Consider the following 10,700-nt stretch of genomic DNA (forward strand, 5'->3'; position numbering starts at 1 on the left):
TATATATATATATATATATATATACCCACCCTATTATTTTATGAATGTTATATTTTCATGAATTTAGCACAGTAACAAAAACTCACTCTGAAAAAAAAAATTTTGTATTGTTTAAAATTTTATATTTTTAATGTAATAGAAAAGTCTTTTTAATTTTTTTTAAACCACAAATTAACATAAAAACAATTAACTTGAAAATATATCAAATTTGATTTTTTAGGCGGCGCAACTGATAGAGCTGCTGCCTCTCAGCGAGCAGATCTCTGGTTCAAACCCCGGTCCAGGGGCCTTTCTGGGTGGAGTTTGCATGTTCTCTACGTGCATGCGTGAGTTTTCTCTGGGTACTCCGGTTTCCTCCCACAGACCAAAAACATGCATGTTAGACCGATTGGTAACTCTAAATTGTTCCTACGTGTGATTGAGATAGTGAATGGCTGTTTGTCTCTATGTGTCCCTGTGATGGACTGGAGACCTGTCCAGGGTGTACCCTGCCCCTCGCACAGTGATTGTTGGACATGGGCACCGGTGACCCTGTGACCCAAAATGGAAGAAGAGGGTAAAAGATAATGGATGGATGGATATTTTCTGTTATATTACCATATTCTACCTAACGGAGTGATGGTGCTGTGGCCACTTTACTTTAACTCTGAGAAAACACTCAATTTATATTGTATGTTCAGTTTTATTTTCTCCGGATAAATTCCTGTTCTGTGTAATACCGTTTCAGACAAACTTTTCACTTTCAGGATTGTCTTAACTCCCATCATGGTTCACTCAACAGTGGGAATCTATAGAGGAGCATGCGAGTTAATGTTCTATGTAGGCTTCACATTATGACCAAGGGTTAGTATGTTTGAGTGTGTGTGTGAGTGTGTGTGTGTGTGTGTCCTTGTTTATGCTACTTTGTGAGCCCCATTTTTCCAACTTATACTACATTGTGAGGACCAACTGCTCCTTATGGGGCCCAAAGCCCGGGCCCCATAAGAAGAAGTCCCGTTGGTGGGTTAGGGGCTAGGTTTAGGACTAAGGTGTGAATTGAGGATGTGTTAGGTTTAGGGTTAGGTATGTACTGGTAATGGTTAGGTTATGAATAAAGGTCATGGTTAGGCTATAGAAATGAATGAAAAATGAATGGAAGTCAATGCAAAAGCCCCACAAAGATAGCAAAACAAACCTGTGTGTGTGTGTGTGTGTGTGTCCTTGTTTATGCTACTTTGTGAGGCCCATTTTTCCAATTTATACTACATTGTGAGGACCAACTGCTCCTTATGGGGCCCAAAGCCCGGGCCCCATAAGAAGAAGTCCCGTTGGTGGGTTAGGGGCTAGGTTTAGGACTAAGGTGTGAATTGAGGATGTGTTAGGTTTAGGGTTAGGTATGTACTGGTACTGGTTAGGTTATGGATAAAGGTCATGGTTAGGCTATAGAAATGAATGAAAAATGAATGGAAGTCAATGCAAAGGCCCCACAAAGATAGCAAAACAAACCTGTGTGTGTGTGTGTGTGTGTGTAAAAGTGACATAGTGATGTCACAGCCTTGCATTTTCACATGAGAACTCGATAGCTCTGAACAATCCAAGTCAAGCAATTTTTGGCTCAAGTGCACTCGACATTACAGAGAGATAATTGTGGGCTTTGTGTCTGTGAAGCCTCCAGAGATCCGGACGTTCAAACCCTCTTGGGTTTCAGACACTTTGATGATGCATTTAATGCCTGGAAAAACATTTACCACCTCAAAGATCACAGTTGGAATGATGTAAATGTAAAACTTTTCAAGTTAACCTTCACCTTATGCTATCAGGAGATGATGTCAACTTTAGATTTTAGTTTTTGAGACATAATTGTCTCAAGTTTTGTTGAGTATGTTTTCTATCAAATTCCACATTCACCTTTAACCTGCTAAGTCATTATTATAAATGAGCACGAATTATGTTATTATGTTTGATGAGTTAATGGGAACTTAATTTTATTGGGAACCTTATTCTAGAGTGACCTCTCTGATCAGGTCAATCAATCATTATCATTAAAAACTCTGTGAATACCTGATACTTTAGACTGCAGATGACATTAGTTTACCATTAATAGTGGATTAGAGGGGAGGTCTGGCCACACTGTTGTTGGAGCTGTCGCTTCACAGGTTGCAGGTTGGCCCCCTGACCTCTCCGTGTGAAGTTTGCATGTCCTCCTTATGCACATATGGGTTTCCTCCATATACTCCAGATTCCTCCCACAAACAAAATGCATGCATGCTAGATTAACTGGTAACTCTGAATTCTAGCTATTTCATTTATTTATTTAATAACCTTTATTTAACCAGGCAAATCCCACTGAGATCACAGATCTCTTTGCGAAGGAGGCCTGAGACTGAAGGTAGTCTAACATGCATGTTTTTGGTCTGTGGGAGGAAACCGGAGTACCCAGAGAAAACCCACGCAAGCACGAGAAGAACATGGGAACTCCACACAGGAAGACCCCAGGTCCAACCGGGGATTGAATCCAGGACCTTCTTGCTGTGAGGCAACAGTACTAACCACTGAGCCCTTATGCTGCCTGTTAGTTGAGAGTGTGGATGTTTTATTTTTCTCTGTGGCCCTGTGATGAACTTGTAACCTGTCCAGGGTGTACCTCTCCTCTCGCACGATGACTGCTGGAGATAGTCACCAACTGCCTCTCTACCTGAAAAAAGCAGGTAAAAAATAGGTGAATGCTGGATTGGAATGAAAGTATTTAAATCATCACACACGATAAGTATTTTTTTTTTTTCATTCATTCAAACTTTCTTTATACAGGTTAGTCCCAATGAGCCAAGAGGACTCATTTACAAGAGAGACCTGAATTTTAATTTTACTTTACTGTCTGAGCAAAAAAGTTTCTAGGAGCACAAATGTTGTTTATCCAATTTTGGTGCATGTTTGAAACTTTAGGGTGATAAATCCTAGTGGGCATCCATAAGGTACAAAGATGGAGCCAGCAGGTGGCCATTGTGGCCTTGGCCAGCATAGATTAATCTTTTGCCACCTCAAGTGCCACAACAATCATTTGAGGAAACTTTGGTTTTAAGCCATATACAATCTAGAATGCATAGTTTCTTCAGATAATGGGGTGGTCAGTTTACACACACATACAAATATAAATATAGTTTATGGTGGTGGCCATCTTTGATTTTGACTTGGCAACACAATTTTGATAGGGACCATTTTAATACCTAGAAGTATCCACACACCAAAATGGAAGTTTTGAATAATTGCTTTTTTTTTTTTTTACTTATCCAGCTCACAAGGTTTACATATATACTTATATGGTGGCAGCCATCTTGGATCTTGACGTGGCAATCCATGTTTTGAAATAAACCTTTCTTGTGCCTAGATGTTGGAAGTCGGTAATTCAATTTGTTTTCAATATATTGTGCTCAGAACAAGCAAGGACAGATGGGCAGACATCAGAGGGTATTTCCAATTCCCCCTCTTTGCTCTGTGAAGAAGAACTTTTGGATTCAGTTCCAATCAAGATGGTCATTTTAGATCTGAGCTTGGAAAACACAAAAATGGCTATAAGTCAGACAATTCTCCAAATACTGAGCTGCAGTTTGGTATTTATTCAAAAGCATCCCCAGCACAAATTTTGTGATTTTGTGTGCTAAGAGTTTACATCAGATTTATGTTTAATGCTTTGCCATAAACCATTAGTCAAAGCTGTTTGTTGGCAAAATACCTCGAACCACTCGATGGATTTTAAGGAAATTCAAGTAGTTATTTGATCTCCATCTACAAATAATGAACTTTTGGAGTTGATTAAGATGACCATTACAGTAACTGGTTTTTAAAACTAAAACAGGGCCATAACTCTGTTAATTATATAAAGAATTGAACTATAATTGGGTGTGGTAGATGATGAGTCTCATATCCATCATGAACTCCAAGCACTGCACAATGTGAGACATCTTTGCTTAAACCTTTGGCAATAACTGTTGGAGTAAACGCTGTCTGTCTGTTAGAATAGTATTTCATGAACAAGCAGACAAAGTTTAATAAAACTTGAAAAAAAATCCTTGATATACATCTGCAATTATTAGCTAAGGAAAAAGCTTGATTCAGGATGGCTGCCACAAACACTGTCCCTTGAAAATATAAAAATAGCAATAACTCAGCCAATTGGACAGATATTGAGTTAAAAACCTGATCTTGTAGTAGCTGAAAGTCATCCCCAACACATACCCTTAGAGCTAACAGAACTCCAGATATGCTGGATTACTCTTATCAAAACTGACATGAAAGGCAGAGGGATGCATTCCTCTCAGGAATGTTGTGGTTTGATTTTATATACAAAGATCTCTAGTTTATTTTTTTATTTTTTTCAGATTGTTATTAAATGCTGTTATACCATGTAGCAGCAAGCATTTTAAATTTCAATAATTTAATCTCACCTTTCTTATAAACAAACAAAAAAGCATATTTGATCTCATCTTATTTTTTCAGTGGCAATGGACTGTACCTTTCTATCTTATCCAGATACTCAAAGCTCTTTACAATCTGTGTCCTCATTTACCTATTCATACAGCACTCTCTACTAGATCTATGCAAAGACTAATTGAACAAATCATTCTAAAGAGACTAATCAGAGCTTTATCACATTCATACTCCGATGTGACACACATCGGAGGCTATGAGGATTCAGTGTCTTGCCCAGGGACACTTTGGCATATGACTGTTGGTGGATTTGAACCCCCAACTCTTGCATTGGAGGACAACTGCTCTAACCACTCAGCCACAGCCACAGTGTGAACAGAGAATGTTCTGTTGTATGACTCTGTCGGTCCTTTCTGCTGAGGATTATGACAAAGCGTTTTCTAACCTCTGCAGAATTTGTCTCAGAGAAATAAATATTGAATGATTCTATCTTTTAAAAGAAAAACAGTTATTTAGTTTAAAAGACTGATTGCCTTTAATCAAAGCATGACTATGTTCAAGGTCGTAAAATGTTTTTAAGAAGTGTGAGAAAAAGAAAAGTGGGATCTTTAAAGTTATGTTTAAAACTTAACCATTATCTTTATAATAGTTCACACCTGGCATAAATGACAGGCTTGACAGGTAAATTAAACTTCAGGACTTTACATTCTTCTTAGTGTAGAAATGTCACAGCAGATATGAACACAAATACTAAAAATCTTAAAAACCCAACACTAGGTATTAAATCATAATTCAGTTTTCATATTTCTAAGTGAGGAGAGTAAAATCCTTTGTGGCTCAGTTATAGAGCAGTCCTTAAAAACACAATAATCTGATTTAATCCCAGAGTTTAGCTTTGTTCCTCCACACTGACAGTTAATGAGCTATTGTAGACTCATTAATCACTTTGGACCATCCAGTTGTCTTTTAAATTGTATAATGAAAACACAGTACAGTGCAAACATTATGTAAATTAATATACAAACATACATATATACATACATATACATACATACATATACATACATACATACATATATATACTTATAAAGAGAAATATAGCCCTGCATCTACCTGCATTTTGCATTATTCAGACACGGACAAGGCTCTGACATGTTGGATATTTTGGGATTTCACCTGTTTGGGCTTCGGCCGCATGCGTCCTCTGAGTGCAATGGCTGAATGTCCATTTGGGCCTTGATGGATCACTGCCTGGCAGTACAGCCCCATCTGTAGCTTAACTGAACTTTTTTTTACCTCTTTCAAGGTCAGCGTGCGGTCAAATGACCGCGTGTGGCTAGTGAAAGTATGGCAAGCTATGTTGACATATAATTGGATTGTCAGCCACACGCGTCCGCAGATGCAATCAAAAGCGCGACACCGGCCCGGCCCTCACATTAAGCACAATATTATGGCCCAGCCTGCGCCTAATCCGGGTCGGGCCAGGCTGGGCTGGGCTCCGGGTTCAGGTTATGAAATGACAGCTCTACCTCCAACAGCAGCTGCTGGTTCATTTGTGGTGGAAGCTATGACATAGTTTAAACTGTTTATTATTTGTGTTGGTAAAATTGTATGCTTCTTTATTCAGTTTTAATCCACAATATTATTATGTAAACGTTGTGCCTTTGTCAAGAACACAGCATAAGTCACTGTGAGCTCAAATAACAGGTCTAGATCATTTTAGGATCCAACAATATTCAATCAGGTCATCTGGACAATTTTTATTACAAAGTTTTTTTTGGGGGGGGGGGGCTGAAACGTTTCACCTTCCATCCAGAAGGCTTCATCAGCCAAGGAATCACACAGCACAAAACTGATTATTCCCCCAACAGCTTACTTGGTTTTGAACCAGTTTGACATGACTGTCGATGTGGGAGAGGGCCGGCAACGGAGGAGGGGCGCGCCAAAGAGAACATCTTAGCACCAACAAAACTGGTTTGTTCCACTTTGGAGTAAGCTGTTGGGGGAAGAGTCAGTTTTGTGTTGTGTGTTTCCTCGACTGATGAAGCCTTCTGGATGGAAAGTGAAACATTTCAGCACAAAAAAAAAAAAAAACTGTCCGGATGACCTGACTGAAAATTGTTGGATTGTATACCTGGATTATTGAGCATGGAGTTTGTTGATCATTTTATAATGTTTCTAAATGTCCATTCTGCCATTTAGCAGAACCTTTTATACATAACAGAATCAATCACAATTTTTTTTTATACTTATTGCTGATGTACTTAGGGTTTCTCTTGTTCTCTGATTTATTATTTACATATACAGCTTGATGATGGTGATGGCAGAAGGGAAAGTCAGGAAATGGTGTGTTTGTTGTTTATGATATCATCATCATAATTAATGAGACATCTGCAGTTTTCCTAATATTGTGCTACCCCACTCTGCATCTAATCCTTGTACTACCATTACTCATATTTAAGTTTTTATGTCCATTTGTCAATCATTTTTACTTTTATTTTCATTTAGTTTTGGATGGGCATGTCTAAGAAAGTCTCCCATCATGTCTGTTTTTGTAGCTTTAATCTCTTGATGTAGTAAGTGATCATGGCCAGCTGATCCCTCTGCTGTCAGAATTATTGCCATTCTTCTAAAAGCACTTTCAAGAAATGCTCCTAATTGCTTAATTGACATTTAATGTTTTTGTTTTTGCAACAAATCACTTCTGATTTCTGTGTCTTTTATCTCGGTCTGCCAATCAGCAATCAGTTACAGTTTCATCCAGCTGCTCATCAAAGAAGTTCCTGGGTTTTTTGTTTTTATATATAATTTTCTTGTTCTTCCTCTGGATGTTTTTTATTCATATGAACTTACAAGCTCAATGGTTTGTTACAGTAGACAGAGTTAAAACACTCATTGGCTTTCATTTTAAACCTTTTTTTTATTAAACAAATTAGTCTTAGCCTCAGTATAACCCCATAATAAAAACTAATGAGCAGAGGAGACGTAAAAATCTCAAGTGAAGAATAACAAACAGTGAATGTGTGCTGATGAAGATATATAGAAAAAGGAAATCCAGGGTTAGAAATTACAGAGACCACAGATGAGTGAGCTAGAGTTTCACAAAGTCACGCAAATCACCTCCTGCCTCCCGCTTACACACACACACACACACACACACACACACGCACGCACACACACACACACACACACACACACGCACGCATGCACGCACGCACGCACGCACGCACACACACACACACACACACACACACACACACACACACACAGATCCTCAACTTTTTAGCACCCTGCTGCAAAGGTACAGAATCTGACTGGAGGTTTAATCCAACCCATGTGAACTGTACAAGCTGCCAAACACCATTTGCTTCTCTGGAAAACGAGCCTGTGACAGTTTGAAGCTGAGGTGTCGGTCCAAACTGCTGCTGCCCCTCACAGCTGCATTCTCCAGACGTTTGACTGACACCGTGTTTTAATCTGTCTCTTAACCATTTCCAAAAATCATTTCTTGTCTTTTGGGGCTTAAATATTGTAAATTGCAAAATATCAGTTTCTTTGTGATGCAAAATAGGAAGAAAAACAAATTTTCAACAAGTCCCCCACCCCCCCCCCAAAAAAAAAAGCAAAATTAATTTAAAAATGATCTTTATATGTATATGTGTGTGTTTTGGTGTGAGCTGCAGCCCGTGACCCTCCCTGCCCTGCTCTCTCCTGCTCGTTCAGCTCTCCGGGTGTCATTTTCAGGTCAGGAGACTGTAAATATACAGAGTGAAACCCCAGAGCCATAAATCAGAGCGAGCAGCCTCAACTCCCTCGTGTGCAGATAACATGAGATCTGCCTGCTGGACAAAAGGAAAGCACATTTTTTTACATTAGATGTTAATAAAAATCATAATAAGCACAGCAAGGCCTGCTGCTACTGATATAAAATATATACACAATTACATTACCATCATAAAATCTTATTCACTTCTATCGCCTCAATTTTGCTGTAACAAATGTTTAAATGGCAAAGATAGAAAGAAAACGTGTCCATGCAGGGCAGTGTTTACATATTTATAACAGCAAAGTGTAAGCAGTCACAACAAGTAAACAACAAGTGCTGTGATGAAATAAATACTTTAGAGAATCTGTGAGAACTATAAATCCCCTGTTCATTAGCATAAAGAGGGAGCGAGCTTACCTTATTTTAAAGAATGCATTTTACCTCCTGCCTTGTGTTGTGTCAAAAAGATGAGGAGAAACAGGAAGTTTCTTAATATTTAACAATTTATTGAAGTAATTTGAAGCAGAGCATCCCATTGAGACCACACTTTAACATCTGTCTGACCTCAGATTGTCATTTGAGCAAAGCTTAGCAGCAAGACACAACACCACCAATCCTGTCATCATGGAGGCCGTGTCTCTTAGAGGACAGCAAGACCTAACATTGAACTGTGGACATCACAGTATCAGTATCAGTATCTTATCTGTGGGTTTGATTTTTCCACAACATTTTTAACAAAGATCTGATCTGTTGGGGCTCAAAGTATGTGAGCATGATCACTCTCAGCTGCTACCACGTTGAATTTTAGCTCAATATCTGTAAAACTGACAGTTTTAGACATTTTTGTGCTTCTAAAGTCGATTTGCTGGGGCTGCCATTTTGTTTCAGAGCACTTCAGTGAAACTTGTTTACTGATTCATGAGATATTCTGCTAACATATTGGATTGACTTCAATAGTTTTTGTCAAATATCTTAAGTGATATTTTAATGCATGTCATGAGGATGACACATAACTACTACCAAACCAAAGCTTAGCTCTGTAAAATGACAGTTATATTTTTGTGATTAGGTCAGTAGCTGTGGCGGCCATCTTTAATTAGATTGACTCCAAAATGTAATCATTCCCTCTAATTAATCTATTCTGAGAGTGCACTGGTTTATGAGATATTTCACTGAAAACAAATGAACAAACAAAAACAGTAAATTTCTTGGTGGGCAATAATTAGTGGTTTAGCGTTGAAACAATCTTGTGAGAATCTTAATGAGATGGAGTTGCTTATTCAGAAAAAAACAAAAGCTGCTGGTTTAAAACATTTCAGGCTCCATTCATCTAGTAAATACTAATTCAGTGCAGAGTACAGAACAAACAATATGCTGTTTTTACAAAAAAAGAAAAAAATACTCAAACTTCTTTAATGGAAAAATTTAACATTACACATTTACAAAGGAATACATGTTCAATAAAAAGTGTCATGTAAAATATTTGACTGCATAAACAGTAAATGTACTGTACTTCTACAGCAACTTTCTAACTTATCAAGACACTCAAATCTCTTTACAACACAATCTGTGCCTCGTTTACCCATTCATACAGCACTCTAATATATCTGTACAGAGAATAATCAGAGCTTTATCACATTCATTCACTGATGGGACACACATCGGACACAATGAGGGGTTCAGTGTCTTGCCCAGGGTCACTTCAGCATGTGGCTGCTGGCAGAATCAAACCCTCAACTCTTGCACCGGAGGATGACTGCTCCCCAAAGTAACATGGAATATGTGTACATCTACCAAGAGCAGGCCATCTTCACAGACTGAGCAACTCTGCAAGAAGGAGACTAGTGAGAGAAACCACCAAGACACTTGTGAGAACTCTGAAGGAGTTACAAGCTTCAACGAGATGGGAGAGACACAGCATACAGCAACTGTTGCCCCAGTTCTTCACCAGTCTGAGCTTTATGGGAGAGTTGCAAAAAGAAATCCACCGGTGAACTAAACACATTAAATATCCATGAGAGTTTGTTTAGACTGTTCAGAGACTCTTGTTGAAATGTTAAATTAGCTTTATTTTTTTATTCTTAAAAAAGGCCCATTTAAATTGTCCATGACTGATTTATGACAGCAACAAAAATATACAACATTCAACTGTGTGAATAATTTTCTATATTCTTTAAACAATCATTATTAGTTGATAATAATATGATTCACTCATTCTAAACTGTGTGTTAATGGTCCTTTGGAACATATCTCCATAATTTAATCAATATGATGCATCAGAGAAAGATCGTTATCCAATCAGATCGCAGTATCTCATTCCAGCTCGATACCAAATGAGGAGACTCACATATCAAACTCACAGCGCTTGTTTTCAGGGAGGTTATCATTTTATTCTCAGTTAGATTAGAAAGAGATAAAAAAAGATTATGTTTACCTTCTGGTATCGTTAAATATCTTGTGCACCTCTGATATTAACACCAACTGAAAAACAACTTTATATATATATATATATATATATAAAGTTGTTTTT

Source organism: Nematolebias whitei, chromosome 1 (assembly GCF_014905685.2).
Source record: "Nematolebias whitei isolate Nwh7 chromosome 1, NemWhi1, whole genome shotgun sequence".
Lineage (NCBI taxonomy): Eukaryota > Metazoa > Chordata > Actinopteri > Cyprinodontiformes > Rivulidae > Nematolebias > Nematolebias whitei.